The sequence below is a fragment of the Lepidochelys kempii genome, chromosome 9 (assembly GCF_965140285.1).
Source record: "Lepidochelys kempii isolate rLepKem1 chromosome 9, rLepKem1.hap1, whole genome shotgun sequence".
Classification (NCBI taxonomy): Eukaryota; Metazoa; Chordata; order Testudines; family Cheloniidae; genus Lepidochelys; species Lepidochelys kempii.
In genome coordinates, this window is record NC_136388.1 from 42251691 (window position 1) to 42272383 (window position 20693).

Here is a 20693-nt window from a genome sequence, read left to right on the forward strand (position 1 = left end):
AGAATTGGAAAAAATATGGAGAACAGCAGGAAAAATGATTAGTGGTATGGAACAGCTTCCATATAAAGAGAGACTAAAAAGACTGGGACTGTTCAGTTAAGAAAAGGCATGATTATGAGGGGATATGACAGAGGTCTACAAAATCCTGAATGGAGTGGAGAAAGTGACTAGGAAGTGTTATTTACCCCTTCACATAACACATGAACCACGTCACCTAATGAAATTAATAGGCAGCAGTTTTAAAATAAATATAAGTAAGTACTTCACACAATGCACAGACAACCTGTGGAACCTGTTGCCAGGGGATGTTGTGAAGACCAAAACTATAATTGGGTTAAAAAAAGAATTAGACAAGTTCATAGAGGATAGATCCATCAATGGCTGTTAGCCAGGATGGCAGGGATGCACCCCCATGCTCTGGGTGTCCCTAAGCCTCTGAATGGCAGAAGCTGGGAGTGGATGACAGAATGGATCACCCAAATATTTCCCTTTCCTGTTCATTCCCTCTGAAGCATCTGGCCCAAGCCACTGTTAAAAGACAGGATTTGGGGCTACATTGACCACTGGTGGACCCAGTATGGCCATTCTTATGTACTATAAGTTAGTTTTGATCATTTGAAAACAGCAAGCAATAGTAAAGCAGCACAGAGTCTGCTTTATGACTAGCATTTGGTGGAAGAAAGCAGAGTTCAAATTAGCATAATTTTGACCTGGTGAAGAGTTTATGAGGAATCTAGCAATGAAGATTAAAGATCCCATGACACTTTTATTAAAAAGTTAGCAGTTTTCCCTGGTGACTTTGGCCAAAACTACCTTCCTTCACTGTGCAGTGGTCCGTTCACAGGTTAAAGAAACTATTTCCTAACTCTCTCTTTTATTTAGCACTTTTCATCCCTATATTTCAAAGTGATGTACAAAGGAGGTAAGTATCATTAGATGGCTACTACACCAAACCCAAAGGGATATGGATGTGTTTCAGTAAACTTGTACACTATGATATGTACACAAATGTACACAAGTCCTTAAAGGGTTTTTGAGAAAAAGATTTACATAAAGAGAAATAGTTATTTCTATTATTCTCCTTTTGTACCTCTTGGAAGCTGATTTTGCATGTTGCTTACAGAACATTATACGTAAGTGGCAAAGATCTTGGTGTAATGATTTCATGATCTCTAACAATGTTGCTAAGATTCATGTCAGGAAAAAATAAAATAAAATCAGATAAATTAGGGACTCTTACACTCCAGACACTGATAGAGAAATATTGTAAGCAGAGGCTGATATTAACAATTTCTTGTGTGAGTGGGAGCAAAAGTGGGAGTGTAGACACATAACTCACTGCAACATGCCAGCACCAAGTTTCTTTTGATAGCTACATAGGCCGATCATCTCACAGAATCTATGCCAGAAGTGTTTCCCAGACAGTGAGTCACTGATTGAATGTGACATTCATTGTTTTCATAGCGGCGTCTTGTTATCCTGCAGATGGTGTATCTTAGAAATTGCCTTTCACTGTAACTTGTCCTTATTCAGAGCTTTGGTAAACCTGGGTTCTAAGAGTCCCAACTTCTTCTGAAATTGCTTGATTACAGTTCTTAAATGCTCTCCAGCCATCACGCTTTAGCTACAGCCTCTGAGTGACAGAACATTATCAGAATAATTCCTCATGAAAGTTGCATCCTCTGCTTTGATATTTTTGTGGTTGCACTGAACAACGAATCTGTGTGGATTCGTTCTCCATTCTCAGCCTCTAGAACTTCTGTTAATATGTTACAGCTGGCAGTGGTGACAGTATAAACAGAAGTGCTGTGGTTTTCTGTCAGACAGAGCCCGGGTAAATCCTTCACTCTTAGCTGCTATTTCCACTCATTTGGTCAAAACTGAATAGCAATTCTTCTTGGGTGTCTCCCAAGAGGAAATGCAATAGTTAATTCCACTCCTTAGTATGGTATGAGGCTGGTTGAAGTATATTCAGTTGTGTGTCCAGGCAATGGTGAGATTGGGGTGAGAGCCTAGTCTATTCCACAAGCCAGGGATACTTCTGAAATTTCAGACAAGCACTTGCTCTCTGCTGTCCTTCCCAGTCCTCCAAACCTGGAATCGGTTTTTAGTGATTGCCAGGTTGGATCAGAAACTGGGGCCCATTTTGTCCAATATCCTGTTTCTGATAGTGGCCAGCGCAAGAGTCTTCAAAGTAAGATGCAAGAACCCCACAGTAGGCAGATGTGGGATCATCTGTCCTCCAGTAAGTTCTCGTCTTAACCCCTAATTGTTAGAAATTGGCTATCCCTTCCAAAATATTTTTCATTAAATATTTAAACCCTGGATATTCTTATTATGCATATAAATATCCAGTCCTTCTTGGAATCGAAGTTCTTGGCCTCAGCAACATCCTGTATCAGAGAGTTCCACTGTTAAGTGTCGAGTGAAAAAATATTTATTTTTATCCTTTTTTGAATTTGCCACCTTTCAGTCTCATTGAATGTTCCCTTGGTGACCTGTCCCAATGCTAACCCCAGGGGCCTGAGTAGGTTTCTGATAAGGTGAGAGAATATGGCTTGAAGCCTTCATCAAGGGTAAAAACTGGGAGCTTCAAGAAGTGTGGCTGCAGGAATTTAAAAGCTGAACCCAATAGCATAAGTGCTGAATTCTTGTTTAATGTCATCAGCATCATTGTTATAATAATGAAATGTAGCTTAATGAAATGTAGGTTCCCTTCTCCTGTGGCGAGGACCTCTGGCAGTCTGGGTTGGTCATCTAATTATGTGTGTTATGCATGTCCATTACCTTGACTTCCATGGGGCTCCATCTGGGTGCAAAGTCTCTCCATGGAAATTGGTGCAGAATTGAAGCCTAGAGAAACCAGAACCCAGCTGAGTTTCTCAGAGTGATTTCTTGTGGATTGGGATTTGGGATAAAAGCTTTGAATATATGGTCTGCTTCACCTAGGCACATGTTTTGTATAGGCTGATATCCTGTGCAAACAGTGAAGAAAGCATGATGCTTCAGAGGAAACCATAAATGTTGTCCATAGCCCATTGTGTCCCCATATCTTTTCTCTTCTCCGGCTCACTAGTAACTTCAGTTTTCTCTATTAAGGACAATACTTCCGTGTATGTGTGTGTTTGCATCAGGCAGAGCTCACTGATTGATCTAATGAATCTCAGAATATATTTGTAGCTTCTTGAATGGACACTCCCAGCCAACATACAAACATGCACTGAGTGTCTGTGTGTTGAGTAGCCCTGGGTCAGCAACTCTGACCCTAGCAACCTGCTTGTTACACCACTGCCGTAATTATTACTGGCCCAGTGACCCCAGAGCTGTCTGCCTGAAATATCCAGCCCTCTAATGGACCACATAGAGAAATAATAAGCTTCCTTTGCACCTTTAAAGAGTCAAAAGCACATTACAGCTTATTACTCTAACTGGGGTAAATACAGCCTTCCCTTCAAGCACAGCACTGAGCTGGCTTATTATAAAAATAAACCAAGTTTATTAACAAAAGGACGTAGCTTAAGTGATTCCAAATAGAACAAATACAGTTAGAAAGGGTTACAAACAAAAGTAAAAATACGCTTTCTAATGGCAAAGACTTACCTTCAGCAACTTGCAATCTTTGTTCAAGGCAGTTTTCTCACCAGTCTTCTATTCCCAAAGGCCTCAACCCTCCTGGTTGAAGGAACCATCTTTCTCAGCCTGCAAGAGCTCTAGGCCTTTGTATCCCTCAAGTGATGGAGGCCAACATGATTTCTTCTCTTTCCTTATATCTCCCAAACTTACTATTTTGTCTCCAGAGTCAAGGTAACTTCATGCTGTTCTTTTCTTCCTGTGGACTTACCGTCCCCCTGCAGTTCGTGTGTAAATGGAGCTTCTATTGTTTTTGGTCACACCTTACTTAATTTTACTGGAGATGCGTAGATAGCTGCCTTACCTCCTGTATGAGAGGGAACCTGTTTCTCTTCCTTTGTCTGGTAACAGACTCTAAAGCACAATATCAGTGAGTATTCAGAATTCCTCATATAGTGGTAATCCCTACATTTAACAGTGATATGAAATGCCAATGTGTTATTAGCTTTCATAAAATACTTGAACTGACATACTTTTTATAATACAGTAACATTGTCTGCAAGCAGTTGATTCAATTGCTTATCATTGAGGTTCAGACCCCCAGAAGAGGCTATTTTCCACACTCGCTGGGTTGATGGCTTTGTTTACCTTTTATGTAAATGTACCTTCATTGTCTCTGCCTGAGGATCAGGCTGATCAGGCAAACAAATACACGTTCCTTTGTCTAGGGCAGACTGAGTTTAGGCACTGCTTGCCAAACACATTTTAAAACCATAGTTCTAATACAGAGCCATAACTCTCTGTGCACTCCTTGTACTTTCATTACCCAAGAATATTAATGACCAGTCAATTAGTAGTTTTCCAATGATATATGACATGCCACCTTTTGGATCTCTATCATGACAACAGTGTTGGTGTAGTGAGTGTGACAGGCTTGACAAGTTGCTGACAGAGACAAGTGAACCATCAATGGTTCCTTTCTGTCACAGACACACATTAACCCACAGCTGCATTGCACAACATGCAGTCTCACTGATACCAAATGAATTGCATGGGGATGCAAGTTAGTGCCAAATTTGGCCCCATATCTTCAAATCAGACCAGTGGGAAAAGTTATAGACCACTCCAAAGGGTGGGATTGGAGGGGGAAAACTCCACAAGGACTGTGGATTCTCAGTGGATCAGTAGCTACTGGACCTCTATTGATTTAGAGGGCCCTTTTGGGCATCAGGAATCCCTGTTTAGCTCTGACAGGCATTGGTGTGTGGAGCTCTTCAGGAATAAAAAAGATTTATCTCAATGAGTTTGTCTCTTACTTAGCACAGAAAAAGAAGAGAGTTTTTTTCTCTCTCACACACACATGCAAACGGATTCTATAAACCTGCAGGGTGTTATATTTATAAATACAAATGGACTCAGAAAAGAGCTGCTCTTAGCTATCTTAAAACTCTGAAGTTTCCTATAATTTAAAAGATTAAAAAGAGCAATACATTTAATCTCCTGGAGGTTACATGTTAAGATGTAAATGTACCATTTAAAATGTGTGAGATCCCACGGTGAGAATATATTCAGTGCTTAAACCAACACCTATGCCTAACAGCATGCAGATATCTTCAGATTGTCACAGTTTTTAATGATGGGTGCTTTGTGCAAATGTTTTACAGACAAGTAGCAATTAAGACACTTCTGGGCTGCTCTGCAAGAGCTGTTCAACATATGGACACTGTGACTCAAAGCAGGTTCCACTTGATTACTGAGTGTTTTGCTGTATCCTTGGAAATAAAATCTTGAGCACTTTTTTTTCTTCCAGAATATCTTTAGCAAAAGGAGTGTCCATTTGACCATCTCTGAATGGTTAATCAGAAAAGTGACTAAATTTGTGAAAACAAATTTGCATGTTTAGGGCCTGATCTAAACTCCACTAAAGTCAGTGGCCATTGTTTCATTAACTTCAATGGGGTTTGGATCAGGTTCTTATAGCAGTGATCCCTAATCAACACCTCTTTAAGATGGTTAATTGCATTTCCGGTATGGATCAAATTGAGTCACCTGCTTCATATTAGATGCCCAATGCAGCCATAGCCCCAAAACACTTATGTTTGGAGAGAACCACATTACCAACTTCAATGGCAGGAAACTTTAATAAATATTTTAGATTACTGAAGCATCTCTCTGACATTATGGGCCAGGTCCTCAAATGGGTGTAAATCTGAGTTGCTTTATTGACTGCACTGGAGCTACATCAGTTTACACCAGCGGGGAGTCTGGGCTGCTGTAATAAGAACTCTGAAGAACTATTATTATTTAAACTCTAATGTTAAAGAAGGGAGAAGGGGGTTCAAGGATTACATATTGTATATATCCAGCACCCTCCTCCTCCACCAGGCTTCCATGAGCTAAAAGTAAGGTAGGAATTTGATTTGTAAGTGGCTGGGATTCTGAGAAGGAAGCCACTTAGAAAGAACCAGTGGAGTGAATGTTGGGAGAGGGTGTCCAGGATGCAAGACAGGTGCGAAGATCCTGTATGACTGGTGAAATCAGTGTAATAATTCTATGTAGCTTTGAGGAGAAGACCACAACAGAGAGAGAGAGAGAGGTCTGGCAAAGCAGGGGCAGGTAGTTGAGAGGGAGGCTTATCTGATGATTTTATCAAGTTACTTGCTTTCCCATTGTAGTTCATTCCAAATTACATTATACTGTCTTGGCAGGTGTCACCAGGTGGCACTGTTACACGTAATTTTCCAAGTTCTTTTCTGCAGAGTGTGAGCAAATGTTTAGTCTTGGGAAGACATGCTGAGTTGTTAGTTTTATCATGCAAAGTTCTGTGTTGAGGCAGTGACCCTTAGGGAGGGAGCTGTGTGACAGCTGGAGAATTTGCTCTCTGCCTAGGTCTCTGATCAGTGTCAGGTCTTGAGCTGGAGTTGCTCTCTGGGAAGTGGGCACTGGTATTAGGCTGAGATTCTGAGAAGAAAGGATTGCTCATATGCTATCTGACCAGCTGTGTTCCTGGATTGAGGTATGTGTGTAAATAAAACAAATTACACACAAAATATACTCAGACTCCATATCATGAATTTCTCCTCCCATGGGAAGTTGACTTGGCCCTGGTCTACACTACGAATTTAGGTCAAATTTAGCAGTGTTAGGTCGATTTAACCCTGCACCTGTCCACATGACCAAGCTTATTTTGTCTATTTAAAGGGCTCTTAAAATCGATTTCTGTACTCCTCCCCAGCGAGGGGATTAATGCTAAAATCGACCTCGCTAGGTCGAATTTGGGGTAGTGTGGATGCAATTCGATGGTATTGGCCTCCGGGAGCTATCCCAGAGTGCTCCATTGTGACTGCTCTGGACAGCACTCTCAACTCAGATGCACTGGCCAGGTAGACAGGAAAAGTCCCAGGAACTTTTAAATTTCATTTCCTGTTTGGCCAGCATGGCAAGCTGATTAGCACAGGTGACCATGCAGAGCTCATCAGCACAGTTGACCATGAAGTCCCAGAATTGCAAAAGAGCTCCAGCATGGACCGAACAGGAGGTACTGGATCTGATCGCTGTATGGAGAGAAGCATCTGTGCAGGCAGAACTCCGTTCCAAAAGAAGAAATGCCAATATATTTTCCAAATCTCCAAGGGCATGATGGACAGAGGCTACAACAGGGACACATAACAGTGCCGTGTGAAAGTTAAGGAGCTGAGGCAAGCCTACCAAAAAACAAAGATGCAAACGGTCGCTTCAGTCAGACCCCCATACATGCCACTTCTATGATGAGCTGCATGCAATTCTAGGGGGAGCCCCTACCACTTCCCCACCACTGTCCATCGATACCTGCAAAGGGGGAGTCTCACGCAACAGGGATGAGGATTTTGGGGATGAGGAGGAGGATAGTGCACAACAGGCAAGCAGAGAAACCTTTCTTCCCGACAGCCAGGAACTGTTTATCACCCTGGAGCCTATACCCTCCCAAGGTGGGCTTCTGGACCATGAAGCTGGAGAAGGCACCTCTGGTGAGTGTACCTTTTTTAACTATAATATAGGGTTTAAAAGCAAGCGTTTTAATGATTAATTTGCCCTGAAGACTTGGGATGCATTTGCGGCCAGTATAGCTTCTGGAAAAGTCTGCTAACATGTCTGGGGTGGAGCAGAAATCCTCCAGGGACATCTCCATGAAGCTCCCCTGGAGGTACTCTCTCTGTTAGCCTCAGGAGAGTGATATCATTCATGGTCACCCGGTTGAAATATGGGAAATTTGTTTAAGGGGACATTCAGAGGTGCTCGATTCTGCTGGGCTGTTTGCCTTTGGCTGAAAAGAAATCTTTTCCAGTGTTAGCCAGGTGGTGTGGGGAGGTCCGTTCATGCTGAGCTGTTCACGTTTGGTGGACAGGGATCTTCCCTGATACTAGCCATGCAGTGGGGGGGTGGGGGGACGGGGGGGTGAAGCGATCATCCCAGAGAATTGGGTGGGGGGGAGGGTTGCGTTGTGCTGCACATTCACCCTAAAACCACAGCCCCTCCTTTTAAATGGCCAACCCAACTGGCTTTGCTTGGTATGGGAAAGGAGGGCACTGCTGTTTGAAACCGGTCCCACATGTTATGAAGGTTGAAGAAACCGAAACTCTTTGACTTACCATGGCTGCCTGCAAGCCGAATTCTGTTGCCCAGCCGAGCGTGTGTGATGTCTCACACCAAACTGGCAGGTACTCAATATAAGAGGCAAAATGCGACCTTGTACCAAAAGCACATGTGCTATGTAATATGAATCGCTTGATTCAGTGTGAAATAGTCTTTCCTTTGTTCTCTAAAATGTATCTTTTTAAATACTACTCTCCCTATTTTTCGTCCCGCAGCTGAAAATGTTTCCACGCTCCCCCTATCATCTCCATCCCAGAGGCTAGCGCAGATTAGAAGGCGAAAAAAACACACTTGTGATGAAAGGTTCTCAGAGCTCATGCAGTCCTCCCGCACTGAAAAAGCTCAGCAGAATGCATGGAGGCAAACAATGGCAGAGTCCAGGAAAGCATTAAATGAACGCAATGAGAGGAGGCAGGAGCGCGATGAAAGGAGGCAGGAGACGATGCTGAGTCTAATGGGGGAGCAAACTGACATGCTCAGGCATCTGGTGGAGCTGCAGGAAAGGCAGCAGGAGCAGAGACCGCCACTGCAGCCCCTGTATAACCACCTACCCTCCTCCCCAATTTCCATATCCTCCTCACCCAGATGCCCAAGAATGAGAGGGGGAGGGAGTCTATGGGCACCCAGCCACTCCACCCCAGAGGATTGCCCAAGTAACAGAAGGCTCACAATCAATAAGTTTTGAACTGTAGTGTGGCCTTGTCCTTCCCGCCTCCCCTCATCCACCACCCCACCCAGTACTTCCCTTCTCACCCACCCCTCCTGGACTACCTTGCGAGTTTTCCCCCTCTTTGTGTGATGAATTAATAAAGAATGCATGATTTTGAAACAATGACTTTTTTGCCTCTGAAAGCGGTGATCAAAGGGGGGAGGTTGCTTGGCTTACAGGGAAGTAGAGTCAACCAAGGGGGTGGGTTTTCATCAAGGAGAAACAAACAGAACTGTCACACCATAGCCTGGCCAGTCATGAAACTGGTTTTCAAAGCTTCTCTGATGCGCAGGGTGCTCAGCTGTGCTCTTCTAATCACCCTGGTGTCTGGCTGCACATAATTGGCCACCAGACGATTTGCCTCAACCTCCCACCCCACCATAAACGTCTCCCCTTTACTCTCACAGATATTGTAGACCACACAGTAAATAGCAATAACAATGCGAATATTGGTTTTGCTGAGGTCTAACCTAGTCAGTAAACTGTGCCAGCGAGCTTTTAAATGTCCAAATGCGCATTCTACGACCATTCTGCACTTGCTCATCCTATAGCTGAACTGCTCCTTACGACTGTCCAGGGTGCCTGTGTATGGCTTCATAAACCATGGCATTAAGGGGTAGGCTGGGTCCCCAAGAATAACTGTAGGCATTTCAACATCCCCAATGGTAATTTTCTGGTCTGGGAAGTAAGTTCCTTCTTGCTGCTGTTCAAACAGACCAGAGTTCCTGAAGATGCGAGCGTCATGCACTTTTTCCGGTTATCCCATGTTGATGTCGGTTAAAAGTCCCAAGTGATTCACCAGTGCTTGCAGCACCATTGAAAAGTACCTCTTGCAGTTTACATACTGGCTGCCAAGGTGGTCCAGTCCCAAAATAGGGATATGCGTTCATCTATCGCCCCACCACATTTAGGGAACCTCATTGCAGCAAAGCCATCCACTATGACCTGCACATTTCCCAGAGTCACTACCCTTGATGGCAGCAGCTCAGTGATTGCATTGGCTACTTGGATCACAGCAGCCCCCACAGTAGATTTGCCCACTCCAAATTGATTCCCCACTGATCAGTAGCTGTCTGGCGTTGCAAGCTTCCACAGGGCTATCACCACTTGCTTCTCAACTGTGAGGGCTGCTCTCATCTTGGTATTCTTGCACTTCAGGGCAGGGGAAAGCAATTCACAAAGTTCCATGAAAATGCCCTTACGCATACGAAAGTTTCGCAGCCACTAGGAATCATCCCAGACCTGCAACACTATGCCATCCCACCAGTCTGTGCTTGTTTCCTGGGCCCAGAATTGGCATTCCACTGCATGAACCTGCCCCATTACCACCATGATGTCCAAATTGCCAGGGCCCTTGCTTTGAGAGAAGTCTGTGTCCATGTCCTCATCACTATCGTGATCGCGCTGTCCTCGCCTGCTTTTTCAGGTTCTGCACACACTGCAGGATAATGCGCAAGGTGTTTGCAATGCTCACAAAAGCAGCAGTGAGCTGAGTCGGCTCCATGCTTGCCGAGGTATGGCGTCTGCAGGAGAGCAAGGTTGCAGCAGAAGTGGTGGATGACAACGGATGCCATGAGAATAGCTATTTATACAGAACAATGAGAGGACCTGCGAGGTGGATTCATGGCACCAGGAGAGCAGAGTTGCAGCGGAAGCGGTGGATGACGATGATGGTTAGCAGTCCTACTGCACCGTCTACTGACAGCAGTATGGCATCTCCACGGAAAAAAGGCGCGAAACGATTGTCTGCTGTTTCTTTCATGGAAGGAGGGGCGACTGACGACATGTACCCAAAACCACCCGCGACAATGTTTTTTGCCCCATTGGGAGCTCAACCCAGAATTCCAATGGGCAGCAGAGACTGCTGGAACTGTGAGATAGCTACCCACAGTGCAATGCTCCAAAAGTTGATGCTAGCCACGGTAGTGAGGACGCACTCCGCCGACTTAATGTGCTTACTGTGGACATATGCAATTGACTGTATAAAATCGATTTCTAAAAATCGACTTCTATAAGATCAACCTAATTTCGTAGTGTAGACGTACCGTTGGAAAGCCCCAGATATAAGCCTCTCCCCTCTGCAGAGCAGTAGCATGTGTCAGAATGGGACACTGGTACCAGAAAAAGGGACAATGATACATTTATTTTTATTTGAAAGTTCCAATGAACGCCCAAGGTTTAAAACTTCTAGAAATGAGTGTGAAAGCTTGCCTTCTGTAAATGCCTGTGGCTGAGATTTAAAAGAATTTATAGGGAGAAATAAAGGATGATTTTAACTGAAAAGAGTTTTAATAGCCAGACTAAACCAAATTAAAACACCTCTGCCAGTTCCATGGCCACTAAAATGTGCAATCTCAGCATGATACAAAGGGAAACCCACATATCTTTGCATTGTTTAAATGGTGACTAGTGGATCAAGGGAGACTTAAAACCTTGTAGGGGAATTTTTACAACCCCAGGGATTGTGAATATTTTTCTGACTTTGATGGTTTAAAATTAAAAAAGACCTTCTGATCAGGAAATAATGACTGATGGATATGTCCTCAGAAGATGGCACTTCCTGGTTTAAATTTAATAAATAGGCATAAATGGGTAAAAATCCACATAATCCTCTTCTGTTCCAGTGACCGTCCCAGAGCGTAATGAATGTCTTTCCTTCCCTGGTGTTTTCCCAATTTGGTTCACAAAACTGAGTTACTCTGGGGTTATTTCTGCGTCTAAATGCTTTAAAGATTGACCTTTTAAAAGAAGTTTAAGAATTCCTCCCACTTCCTGAAAATGTCTTCTCTCAAGGATGCCAAAGTACTTTGAAATAAAACAGTATGTGGAAAGCCCTTAAATGCTGTTATGCTGAGAAGGGGGAGGGTTGCCTCAAGGTGGTGTGGTGGTTCATCACTCTTCTTGCACCTGGAACCATGGTAGGCTCTTTGCAGAACTTATGGTTAATATAGGGCAAATGAAAAACAAAGGGGTTGGAGAAGAGAGGCCAAGGTTTATAATAACAAAAGCTGAAATAGACGTCAGAATATCTTTCCCATCTAGTTAAGGTACTGGATTCGGACTCAAGACATCCAAGTTCATTTCCAACCTTTGTCAAAGACTTCCTGTGTGATGTTGGCCAAGTCCTTTAAACTATCTGTAACTTGGTTCCCTATCATTTAAGTGGGAACAATACTATTTCCTTTGTCCATCTTATCTATTTAGATTGTAAACTTTTTCAGGCAGGGACCATCTCTTATAGTGTGTCCGTACAGTGCCTAGCGTAGTTGGGAGCTCAAGGCACTACTGTAGTACAAACTAACTTATGATAATTGTGGTTGCTGAGACAGTTAAGCACCCATCTTGGTTCGACTTAATCTGACATTTTTACTCTCTCATCTCTCTCATACATGAGTACAACACAGTATAACCTCTCCAAGTTGGCCCATGGGCCCTACCAAATTCACTGTCCATTTTGGTCAATTTCACAGTCAGAGGATTTAAAAAATTGTAAACTTCATGATTTCAGCTATTTAAATCTGAAATTTCAGAGTGTTGTAATTGTAGGGGTTCTAACCCAAAAAGGAGTTTTGGAGGGGGTCACAAGGTTGTTGTAGGGGGTGTTGGGGTTCTGCTACCCTTACTTCTGCACTGCTGCAGATGGCAGCGCTGCCTTCAGAGCTGGACGGTGGAGAGTGGTGGCTGCTGGCCGGGAGCCCAGCTTTGAAGGCAGAGCTGCCGCCAGCAGAAGTAAGAATGGCATGTTATAGTATTGCCACCCTTATTCTGTGCTGCTAGCTGCAGAGCTGGGCCCCCACTAGCCGCCATTCTCTTCCTGCCCAGCTCTGAAGGCAGCACGGAAGTAAGGGTGGCAATACCATGATCCACCTAAAATAACCTTGCAACCCCTTTGCAGGTCCCTCTTGGGTCAGGACCCCCAGTTTGAGAAATGCTGGGCTCCCCTGTGAAATCTGTGTAGTATAGGGAAAAGTACACAAAAGACAAGATTTCACGGTCCATGATGCATTTTTCATGGCTGTGAATTTGGTAGGGTCCTTCCCACGGGGATAGTTTCCATTGCAGATGGTCACAGACCCTTTACCAAGGACAAAGAGAAGAGATTGTATAGTGAGTTTAGGGATTTGATGACTACTCGAACCACATTTGATTTTCATGTGAATCCAGCTGCTCTGGAATTGTTCAGATTCTGACCTTCCCCAAAGATATTTGTCTCAGTCACCTGTGAGCACTAATTGGTTGGTTTAAAACATCAGTGTTGTAAACATCTCAACCAGTTTCCTGTGAAGCCTACACTTTGGTTACTGGGGCAGAAAGTCTGAGGGGAGGAAAAAAAATCTCTCACTGAGTGAGAGTTTCCCTGTGACTGAAAGTAACCTTGTTAAAGCAAATTCTCAACTGTGTAAAGCCAGTCTGTCTCAAGGAACACTATGTCTGGCTGTTCTGTGGCTGCTCCCTCAGTACAGTGCCTAGAAACTGAACATCTGGAAGCTTAGAAAAGCGCCATGGGAAGCGTTAATAGGGAACACTGTAGAGTCTGATTTGAACCAGCTGCAAACCAAACCAGCAGGGGAAAAGAAGGGGGTGGGTGTGTGCCCAGTCCAGAAAAGGCCATGGAGTGGGCTGAGCTGGAGTAGGTGTAATTTATATTGCTTGAGAAAATGACAATTGATAAGCAGATAACTTGTATGAAATCAGACTTCTTTGGAGGAAAAACAAATCCTCTCCTACCTCGTATTTCTTAGTGACTGTTTCCACAGCAACCCATTATGAGGTGATAACAGGCTTATGATTTGCTGGTGAATGGGCGTTACCTCCCCCACCCCCACCAAGGTGTGTGGTTCTCTGCATGCCTCAGAGCTCTGCTCTGTCTGGACTCCCTCTTCTCCATTTGTAGGAGACTAAGCGATTTCGGCCAGTAGATCCATGATATAAAGGACAAATGGCCATTTTTCCAATCTGGAGGGGAAACATGTTGGTCATTAGGACTACTGTGACCTTAAGGGAGAATGATTGACTGAAATGGAAGACTCTAGCATAAGGGAGACCTCCATCTCATATGCCAGGTTAGGGAAATATCGGCATGAATCACCAGTTTTCTTCTCAGTACAGACTGGGCTTCAAATAAGTATCTTCTTAGTTTTGGGAATGGGGAGTGCAGGACTCATGCCTGTGTAATTGTGTCTAATTGAGGAACACAAGTATTGCCAGACTGGATCAGACCCAAGGTCTGACTAGTCCAATATTCTGTCTCCAATGGTGACCAACACCAGATGCTACAAAGGAAGGTGTAAGAACCCCATAGTAGGCAGATGGAGAATAATGTGCCCCCCCCATTTTAGGTCTCCTTCCCATTCTACTAGAGATTGGTTTACACCCTAAAGTGTAAGATTTAATATCCTTTTCACAAAATTTGTGATCATTAGTTATGATGTTCTGGATACCCATATAAATGTCCAGTCCCTTTCTGAATTTTGGTAAGTTCTTGGTCTCTATTTGCTATAACAGTGAGTTCCACAGTTTAATTATACTTTGTGTGGAAAAAGTATTTCCTTGTATTGGTTTTCAATTTCCCACCATTTAATTTCATTGACTGTCTCCTTGAGTTTTTTGGGTTATGATATGGGGCTAATAGAAGCTCCTGATCTATCTTCTCTTTTATTCATTATTTTATATACTTTTATCATGTCTCCTCTCACCCTTCCATTTATATTGATTGTTAGGAATTTTGAAAAAAAAAAAAGATCATTTCAGAGAACAGCTGTAGGATAGAAATGCGTGCATACAAGGCACATGTTATTTTTGATTGCTTGAGAGAGAAAGCTGCATAAGACTGGGTTTATTTGGAGGTAACATAGTTATTTCTATTAGGTTTAGTAGTCTTTTATTACATGCTTGTGCTTTTATTTTATAATATATTGTAAATGTACTATCTTTAATAGCACTGTTGTTCCTTCACCAGTGGTCAGAGGTGTTAATTTGTAATGTCAAAGTAATATTGCTGTCTTTTTGGAGATTATTAAATAAAAGCATTTTAACAACGAACTGTGTTCCCGGTGCCATTACGGATAGAGCCAAATCTTGCTCACTGTGATTGCACAATTAGTTCCATTAAAACCAACAGGAGTGGTTGTGTGAATAAGATGATCTTTGGCTCATGCTGTTCACTTCAGCTGGCCTTGAAGCTATGTAACGAAAGCTTATGCTGCTCTGATAGAGAAATGGGAAGATTGTGGATGTTTATTTAAAAACATTTGGTGATTTTCTCCTTTCACAGTAATTATAAGATCTAAAGGTCATGTTTAATGTCTCCATATGACAAGATCGAATTACAATAAAAAGAATAAAGCCAAGGCATGAGTAATTTGGCTGCAGTAATCAACTATAAAAGTGAAATAGTCTTCACACATCTCCACTTGTTGGTAATAAAGCATGTTCTTCTGAAGGCAATTATTTTGTTATCCTTCTGTCCTCATTAAAAATTAATTTTTAAAATAAATTGTTCATTCATTGACGTGCAAATGCCTTCTTAAATGGTGAAGTAGAGTCCAGTCTATGTGGTGGAATTAATGTGTTGTTGATTATGACTTAACGTAAACATTCAGATTTTCCTGTAGAAGAGACTAACAATTGTGAGTAGGAATGCTGTGTACCGAGCCGCTAGTATGTCTAACATACATCGTAAAGCAATTGTGTGGTCTAGTAGCCAGGACACTGGTGAGGGTGTCCGGAGACCTGGGTTCTGTTCCTATCTCTGCCACTGATCCTGCATGATAGACTGCTCTCTCTTTTCCCTCCCAGTCTCTCTCTCTCTGTCTTGTCTGTTTAGATTGAAAGCTTTTTGGAGCAAGGACTGTCTTGTATTTGTACAGCTCCTAACACAATGGCATCCTAAACTCAGTCGGGCCAATAGGCACTACTGTAATGCAAATGACAATAATGGACACATCACTATGGTAGACAGCAGGACTTGCTTACTTGTTCACTGTATTCAATAGTTGAGGGTCAGCACTGCCCTTGGTGTTGTACAAGACTCAAACTAGTAAGTTACTAAAGAGGTTGTCTTTGTCCTACATGTAGAACTCAATCCTGTAGCCCTTACTTGTATGAGCAACTACATTTGAAGTGGCCTTCAAGACCATATAAAATCACACATGACATCCAAGATGTCCGTTGTTTAGCAGGAGTTCAGAGACTCTCTGTGTCTGTGAAAAAGTTGCAGAGATATTTTCTAATTGCAAAGGGGTATCCTATAAATCTGCAGGTAAGAGGAGGAAGGCTGGTCTTGTGGCTAAAGCACCAGTCAGGTGTAACAGGATGGTCTGTCCCCTTCAAGGGCAGCAGAGGGACTGAGGCCAGCCAGCCCTGTTTCAAGGCATGGTGGCCCCTTTAAGAACAGGCAGTTCTGGGAAGGATCACCATGCCAGGACAGGAAATTGGGGGGAGAGTGCTGCCTCAGCCATGTGACTACCTGCTGAGGATTATAAAGCAGCCCTCTTGGCTCAGTCACATGGAGCCTGGCATCTGGAGAGACCTGCAGGAGTCTCTCCTATGGCTGAACCAGGACAGTGGTGGCCTGGGGGAGTCTGCCAGGGTCCAAGCATAGCCCCAGGATGGAGGGCTCAGAGACCCTGCAGTCTATTCTTGCTGACTACTCTTGTGATTTCTCCCTCTGTCCCCCATGAGTGACAGGATTTTGGCTGGAGCCAGACCTGCAATGATTCAAAAAGCTCCAGCCTGCTAGCAAATTTAAGTTCTGCTGGATTGGGGGGAACCTGTCTTTCCTCACTTATCCACCTCCAGGGTAACCAATCAAGGCTGCTGCAGGAAGCAGGCATTACCCCTATCCCCTCTCCTCAGTAGCCTGGCAGCATTCCCACAAAAAGGGAGAAGGGAGCAGAAAGAGTCCAGCAGCTCTGTTCCCTCCTCCCTGCCTGTGAGCAACAGGTGGTGGATGGTTCCTCTGAGGGTGAACAAAACCCTGCCTCCCACAGTCAAGCAGGGAGTGAGGGGATGTGTCTGCAGCCCCCCAGGCCTGGAAGAGGGGAGGGAAGAACCCCAGGAGAAAAAAGGAAATGGGAGCAGAGCTGAGGAGACAGGAGTGATTTGGAGATTAGGAAACAGAATTAATTGATGGACTGGGACAGGCAGAAGTGGGGGTCAGAGCTCCTGCAGCAGGGGCCAGAATTACTATACCCAACCCATTTGGGACAGTGGGCAACACCAATTCTCACGCACTGGAGATGGGTATGGGGAGTGCAAAAATCATAGACAAACCAAACCCACTCCACAACATAGCTTTAAAAAAAGAAAAAAAAAAGCTCATGATTTTTCAGACTGACTCATGATTTGTGAACCTTTGGCGTTGTCATGAGAGGAGGAGTCTGAGCCCAGGGACTGAGGCTAGTAACAGGCTTAGGGGAAGGTCTCCCCAGAGAGGCCAGGGGTTGGGGTGGAAATAGCAGAGTTCCCTTGCTCAGAGGAAGAGCCAAGAGTGACAGGACCTGAAGCAGAAAGGATGTGAGCCTGAAAGGGCCAAAGGAACTGTGTTTACAGGGTGAGCACCTGAAAAATTAGACCCCAAGAAGGGAAATGTTATGTTTATGTTTAAAATTCCTGAATTGATGTGAGTGGATTGGAGTGGAGAGCCAACCAAGAGGGAAACTGATGCAGGTGGTCTCCTAGGCCATGCCAGAGGGTGGCAAGCTCTGTGACTGCACCCTGCATTACCCAGCTTTGCTACAGGCTTCTTATATGACCCTGGGCAAATCATTTAATCTCTCTGTGGCTCATTTCCCCCTCTGCAAAACTGGAATAATGATACATCCCTTCCTCACAGGTTGTTGTGTGGATACATCCATAAATGCCTAGGAGGAGCTAAAATTATAATGGTGGGCCGTTTAAGTTCTCGGGGAAGAATCTACAATGGCTGTCCTTTTACTCTTGCCTGGCATTTCACCATTAAATATTGTCTGCTGGCAATGGAGCTGTCACTAACAAATAATATTGTGCTTGGTATTGGCAATGCACTTTGCAAATTACAAGTATTGTTTTATTTCATGAAAGGTCTGGATTTTGTGTGGAATTTGAATGATGACAGAAGCATTTTGAGGCATAAAATGTCTCAAGTTTTGAAGTTTGAAAACATAAAAGGACAGATTATGGGCGTGAAATATGCAAACTTCCTCATGTTTCAGTGGGAATCCAGCCGTTTTATGAAGAGTTGAATTTTATGGCTACAAAGTGGACTAGAATAAAAAACTGGGTATTTTTTTCTGCCAGACTTATGGGGGGAAATATTCATCATATTCACATATCACTCCAATTTTGCTTATATAGACAGAAAAACACAGAGGCAACCACTGCTTTTTCCCTAGAAAAGGATAAGAAACTGCTTTTAAAGATCTTACTTTGCTGGGTGTACAAATAAAAAGAGGGAAGGAAAGTAAATAACAAAGAGTGGTGAAAATTAAATGGAGCAAGGCTGGCATTGGTGGAACAACTGTGGTAGATCTGCATCTTGTTACTGTGTGCCTACACATGCAAAAAGTAGCTTGAGCTAAACACTTGATATTGGATCTTTGTCCTAAGAAAGATCTATCAACAATTTTCCAAGCTTGCAGCCATCTCTATGCTTCAGCAATCTGAGTGACCAGGGTGCTACAATGAGCACTCTGTCACAGGGACCATGACTTCAAAACCAAGTTAATCCCAACCAGTTTCTCAACTGTTTTTGCTGGCCATTTCTCCTCCACACATGTGTAGTTAGTTATCTTTAGCAGAGTGGCCACTGGAATGACTCACTATATATATTACAGTTCTTGGTATTTTGTTACCAAGTAGATTTTACTGTAGAAAAAATAAACTGAGGGACAACTGGCAATTCCATGCAGTATTTCAAAAACTGTTTGTTATGGTATTGTGGCCACTACCCATACGCATTTGAGTCTGATTCTCCTCTCTCAGCAGTTTTATACCTGTGTATTTCAATTGACTTCAGCATAACTACTCCTGATTTACCCCTGTGTAAGTAAGAGGAGAATCAGACCCTCTGTGTTATGTCTGGCACCTGCTTTCCCCCTTTGGTTTTCTGAAATAGAAAATTTGAATATTTGCACCACACCAAGTACTGCAGCTGTCACTAGCTGTAAAACCTGTTAGAATATGTACAGGAGTACATAGCTTAATTCCTGGATTTTGCTGGACCAATAAAACTTGTTGTACGCTGCAAATGCTTCCTCTGGTATTTCTTTACATCAGCTCTGAATACCACCCACAAGTTCTGATCATGGTTTTGTTAACCCAATGTTAGCAATTCTCAACTCATTTATTTCGCACGCTTCCTTTCCATGCAGTAGAAAACACGTTGTGCTCAGTTCTGCCCCCTGTTGTCCGCACACAGCTCCTATCGACCATGTAGGGATTTGCACAAATGTATCTCAGGGCAGACGCCCACTCACTGAGCTCAGTTTGTAGTTACAAAAGGGAGAGTATCCCCATTCTCTTCCAATTTTCTCCATTTCCCAGAGTCTTTATACGGAGTAACTGGTTATTTTCTATAGCATCAATTTTTCCCATAAAACATGGCAGCTGTCCTATTTCCAGAGATCTGCTGATGTGGTAGATGATGCTAGTCCACAAATATACTTTAGTATAGTAAGGCGCTACTATGAGTTGATGATGATGTTGGCAGACCAAAATACTCATGTTAATTTCATCTCTAATTAATAGTCAGGGAGAAAAAAAAATCAAAGTCTGGCAAAAGAAAACATCCAAAAGCATCAGACAAAATACCGCATCTTTATTTTGAAAAATAGAAAAATTTAAAGCAGGAACAAATGATTAAATTCTAATCCCATACATTCAAACCAGGAAAGGCTTAGATGATTAGCAACTTTTCTGAACATGACAGGTGTTGACAGCTTAGTCTTTTTTTATTGTCTCAGTTTTCTTTGTATGCAGAGAGAGAACTTACACTACAGAAAGCGTTAATGTCTTCACACTTTCTTACATTTTTAACCACATAATATATGTAAAACCATTACTAGATGAGTCATTGCTTTCACAAGGTTAGTGTGTCTGTTTATAGATCTCTCTGTGTGTGTAATTTCAATATTTGCATGAAAGGAAAAACAGATCTGCCTTGAGCTGGTATTGGTGTTTATTCAGTATTACAGTCACTCTTAGGGGCACGGAAGTGCTAGGTCCTGTACAAACACAGAGTAGGAGAGACATCCTGGCCCACTGAACTAACAATCTAAATAGACAAGACAGACAAAAGGTTAGAGAGAGAGAAAATAGTATCTCCATGTTATAGATGGGGAAATGATTTTGCCTAGCAATGAATTGTGGAGTCGTATTATTCAGTATTTGGACATGTACCAAGTATTCACAAAGTATTGTGAATTTTGGCTTGAATAATTATAAGAATATATTGCTCACTATCCTGATTCTTAACATTTTCCCACCAACAGCAAACAACCCATAAGATTAAATGTATTTGGCCAGCCTGTTTGGCAAACACTTCAGAATAATGAATATGTTAAAATAAATTTGCTTTGTGAGAGATTAAAGTACCAAATAAGGTGCTAATTTCCTAACAAACATTATTCACAATAAATAATTCAAACAGCTCTGATGTTTCCTCATTATACTGATCAATTTTATGTGTGGTGTGGAATGAAAAATTTAGAGGAAATGCAGATATGTCATGAGTCTTCCTTTGTATCCTTTAACTAATTCAGTAATTTAAAAATAATTTAATTTAATTCAACAGCATGATCTT

General features: G+C 42.8%; 1 protein-coding gene across 1 annotated transcript in view; it reads left to right on the forward strand.

Annotated features, from left to right (window-relative positions):
• Positions 1-20693, forward strand: part of LOC140916898 (vesicle-associated membrane protein 1) — a 96324-nt gene that overhangs the window by 23973 nt on the left and 51658 nt on the right. The gene's annotated exons all lie outside the window — the stretch shown is intronic.